This window comes from Ictidomys tridecemlineatus, chromosome 2 (genome assembly GCF_052094955.1).
Source record: "Ictidomys tridecemlineatus isolate mIctTri1 chromosome 2, mIctTri1.hap1, whole genome shotgun sequence".
Classification (NCBI taxonomy): domain Eukaryota; kingdom Metazoa; phylum Chordata; class Mammalia; order Rodentia; family Sciuridae; genus Ictidomys; species Ictidomys tridecemlineatus.
The window spans coordinates 68,023,552-68,028,713 of NC_135478.1; positions in this window are offsets into that span (position 1 = coordinate 68,023,552).

Sequence of the window (5,162 nt, forward strand, 5' to 3'; positions counted from 1 at the left end):
AGATGAGGAAAAGAGAGGCTCCATACAATAAGTAAGTAGCAGAGCTACAAGAGTTGCCAGGGATAGCTTTGGAGGTGTGTAGTGGAGGGGAGATACTGAGAAAAAGAAAATGTGTGTGTGTGTGTGTGTGTGTGTGTGTTTATGCACACGTGCATACAAGTGCTCATGGACAAGGACCTGGGCTGCATCACGGAGTGCCCCTGCAGCTGGGGAGAGAGATAGAGAGAGGGAGGCCCAGCTGGAGGTGGCTTCTGGATGGCTGGGAGGGGTGGCTAGTGCGTGGCTCTGTGGTGTGGCTAGAAGGGGGTGCTGTGGAGAAGGGCCAGCTCTGTTTAATGAGATGATTTTTGCCCTGAGTTAGAAAATAGCTCCTTTTTCTTTTTCAGGGAGGCTGGGCTTTCTCTCCCAGGCACTGTCACAGCCTGCCCCCACTCTGGGGGCTCTGCCTGTCCCCAGGTCCCCAGCTGGAGCCCCCAGCCCTGCTCCCTAATTTCAGTGGTGCAGGCAGCATGCCCAATGCCCAGTTGCCTCTCCGGCACACACAGGTGATGCATCTCAGCCCCCTCCCCGGCCCCTGCTCCCAGCAGCCAGAGGCCAGCTCAGCCCACCTATATCACCAGGCTGCAGCCCCTCACTTCCCGGGGAAGAGAGAACTGAGAAAGGACAGTTTCTGAGCTGCGGCATCCCCCCCCAATTTTTTCTTGCCACAGCCCCCCATCAAACCGAGGAGAGAGATATAAAGGGAACAAGAAGGAGTGGAGAGAGAGTTTCCATCTGAGGATGAGTGGGCTGAGGCTGGGGCCCAGGCAGAGGTGGCAGACCCCTGGACACAGCTGCTTGGGCCTGTGCTTCCTCTTCAGGAAGGAAAAGCAGTGATATGGGGAAGAAAAGGATGGTAAGCCTAGTGGTTAACAAATGCCAGGTGGGATTGACTTGGGCACCAGAGTTGGGGGATCCTGAAGGTATCCTTTGTGGCTCCCTTTCCTGATTCCCAGCTTGATCCCAGCAGGAGAGCAGGAGCCCTGGCCTCCAAGCTGAGCTTCCCCCTGACCTGCTGAATGACCTTGCTCTTTTCATTTTTTTTCTGGGCCTGTCTCCTCAGCTATAAAATGGGCCCCAAGCACTCTGCCCTTCCAAATCACCTGCACGTGTATGACTCAGGGCCAGGATGTGCTATTGGCTGTGCTCCATGGAGGATATGGGAGGCCCCCATGTTCCTCATCTGTTGGGCCTGGCAGGGCCCTGGGGAGATGTCAGGGCATTCCAGGGCTGTGCCAGGTGCTCTGCATTGGGCATCTAGTGTGAATTCTCTCTTTCTGCTAAGGAAAAGCAGGTGGGGAGATCTTAGGCTACAAAGCTTTCTTCTTCCTCCTTATGGAGCTTCTCATATAATGTTGTCATTTATTGAACACAATAATTATTTATCGAGTATCCTCTATGTGTCAGGCATTTTTGAAGAAACTAAAGACTGAGCCGTGCGCAAAATGCAAGTATCCTTGCAGAGGACAGGGAAATAGGAAGCAGGTCACATTCCTTAATAAGCCAGTTCATCTGGGCATGGGGTGCATACTTGTAACCCCAGTGACTCAGGAGGCAGAAGCCAAAGGATCACAAACTGGAGGCTAGCCTCAGCAAGTTACTAAGGTCCTAAACGATTTAGTGAGACCTTGTCTCAATCAATCAATCAATCAATAAATAAAAGGGCTGGTGATGTGGCTCAGTGGTGAAGCATCCCTGGGTTCAGAGTAAGGCTGATGGCAGGAAGCAAGGCCAGGTGTCTCTGGGTCATGCCAGGTTCTCTCCTTCTGGGTATTGCTCTCAGAGGGGAGCCCCTCTGCCCTTCCCCCACAAAAGCCCCTGTGCCCACACGAGGCCAGCCCATCCCTGTGTCTGGGTCCTGGAAGGAAAGATGGCCACTTTCAGAACTGGGAAAATGCTCCTCCCCTGCCCACGGTGCTCTACCTGTTTGGAAGAGAGGTGCTGCCCTGGCAGGTGGCTCTGAGTGGGCCCTCATGTCAGTCCCATGCTCTTTATCCACTGTCCTGGTCACAGAGGGACTGAGTTACTAGGGCCCCTGCTGCCTGAGAGACATGTGGGAAGACTGTGAATGAGGGCTCAGATGAGCCACCTCTAACTCCTCCTGTCATTCACTCCCCAGCACACAGTGGGCAAGAGATGGATCACTGTTTACATTGGTTGTCATGAAAATGGCGAATGCAATGATGTAGGAGAGACGATTTTGCAAATGGCAACTCTTCCATTTTTAGCGTCTATTAGCATCTGTCCTTGCATTTTCCCAGGTTCTTGCTTGAAGTGGGACTTGAGTAATTCTCTATGGACTGAGTCCTTACTTTATGCAGCAGCCTCTGGGCTCCTTGGCCCAGAGCACCAAGACATGTGATAGTGCATTGCCCAGCACGGAGGTGCGAACACTGAGTCTCAGGGCCCGGGGTGATTTGTGCACAGTCACACAGCCAGGGAGAGCTGCAGCCATGACAGATCCTCTGCTTGTGTCACTCCAAATCTACCAAGTTTCTTGGTGGGTTGCTTTCTTTAGTTTCTTCATTTTTTTTTTGAGGGACAGAGGAAATGATAAAAGTAATGCACTCTTTCTATAGAGATTAGAAAACCACACACCAGGAAATAGAACCTAGAGTCCTACTAACCAGGGAAAGCCATTGGTGACTGTTTTTTTTTTTCTTTTTATTGGTCTGGGTACTCAAGAGTGCACTACCATTGAGCTAAATCCCCAGACCTTTTCATGTTGAGACAGGACTGTGCCAAGTTGCCCATATTGGCCTTGGATTGGTGCTCCTCTTGCCTCTGGAGTAGCTGTCATAACAGGCATGTGGCAATGCACCCAGCTTAACTTTTTTTTTTTTTTGTACTACGGATGGAACCCAGGGGCACTCGACCACTGAGCCCCATCCCCAGCCCTATTTTGTATTTTATTTAGAGACAGGGTGTCACTGAGTTGCTTAGGGCCTGGCTGTTGCTGAGGCTGGCTTTGAACTTGTGATCCTCCTGCCTCAGCCTCTAGAGCTGCTGGGATGACAGGCATCTGTCACTGCGCCTGGCTAAAATCTTCCATCTTGCAGGACTGAAACTCTCTCTACCCATTGCACAGCAGCTCTGCATTCTCCCTCTCTGCCAGTCCCAGCAGCCATCCTGTTCTCTGATTCTATGAATCTGGCTATTTCACATTCCACATGTGAGTGGGATCCTGCAGGATGTGTACTGTGTGTGTGGCTTGTGACACTCTGTCCTCAAGGTTCACCCATGTTGGAGCATGTGACAGGATTTCCATCTATTTTAAAGTTGAATGAAATAATGTTGCATTGTGAATGTGTGTATGAGAGAGAGAGAGAGAGAGAGAGAGAGAGAGAGAGAGAGAGAGAGAGAGAGAGAGAGAGAGAGATATTCTGTTTCTACATCTAGGGTGTCAATATGTTTGGAGAAATCTCCAGAAGCAGGCTTGCTGGATCACCTGGTCATTTTATTTTTGTTTATGGAACCTCCATGCTGTTTCTGGGTGAATGCATCCTTGGATGTTCCCAGCCACAGCTCACCAGCCCTCCCTTTTCTCCCTGTCCTCCCCAACGCTGGCCATCTTTTGCTCATTTTGAAGGTGGCCCTTGGAACAGGGGCAGGGTGGAATCTGATGGTGGTTTTCAATTATATTTCTCTTCCCATAGACCTGCAGGCCATTCGTTTCTTTTCTTTTGGACACCCCCTTTTGTAACCTGGTGTTCCCATATGCCATCCACCACAAACATTTCTCCACATATTCTTTGCTCTGTGGCCAGGCGCAGTGGTACATGCTGGTGATCCCTGCAGCAGCTTGGGAGGCTGAGGCAGGAGGACTGCAAGTTTGAGACCAGCCTCAGCACCTTAGAGAGACTCTTTGTCTAAACAAAATATTTTAAAAAGGTGGAGCTGTGTATGGCTTAGTGCTTAAGCACCCCTGGGTACCAAAACACAAAACAAAACAAAAAACTAATACTGGTTCTATACAACCCTTTCCAGGAAATATAAGAGGAAAGAACATTTCCCAATTCATTTTTTGAAACTAAAATCCTGATTCTAAGATCAGACATACACAGAACAAAAAAATTGAAAAATAAAAAACAAAAATGCTGCCGGACACAGTGGTGCACACCTGTAATCCCAGTGGCTCAGGAGCCTGAGGCAGGAGGATTGCAGGTTTGAAGCCAGCCTCAGCAACTCAGTGAGGCTATAAGCAACCTAGTGAGACCCTGTCTCTAAATAATATTTAAAAAGGGCTTGGGATGAGGCTCAGTGGCTGAGTGCTCCTGGGTTTGATTCCCAGTACAAAAAAAAAAAAACACATATTTTTTCTTTGCCCCTTCCTTCACCCTGAAGGCAGGGATGTGAACTTCACGGCCTAGAAGCCCTGCAATGTCTCTGTCAGTTTTGGCACAGGGGCAGTGGTGTCAGGCTGCCAGGGTAGAGGTGGTAATCAATCCAAGACAGTCTCTGGAGCACTCAAACTGGCAGGATCAACCTTGGTGGCAGACAATCCGAGGTTCAAGTCCAGATTTTGCCACTTGCAGGCTGCCCTGCTTTGGGCCACTGAGTCTGCCTGCGACCCCTGGTTTCCCCAGTCCCACCTCTCCACACTTCTTTCCCCTCCTTCTGAGATGCTCAGGCCCACTGCATCTGCCTCCTCCCAGGCCTCTCTTCAATCCACACAGCCTAGGCCAGTTCCCAGGACAGACACACTGGGGATAGAAGGTGTGGGGAAGGATGGGTGGCAGGGTGCCAGGATTACCTCCTGAACAGCAGGCTCATTTGCTAACCTGAGCTTGGTTCACTTCAGGGACAAAAGAGGACTTCATTTCCACTTTGGGAGAGGCCAGAAGGAAAGAGAGTGTGGTACTACAGCAGTAAAGATAAAGGATGGATAATAAGAGGAACTTCCAGTTGCCATCTAACTTTGATTCCTGGCCTGGGGTACACGTCCTTCTTGGCTGTGGGAAAAGGGCTGAAATGGAAATGACACAGGCTGGGCCTGTAGCCAATGGGACCTTCCCCATAAAAGATGCCACTTAAAAGTGTCATTAAACCCTCAGGACTCTTAAAGTGGAGAATAAGGGAACTAGGAACACCCTGTAAAGTGATATGGAGAGTTCCCAAGAGAC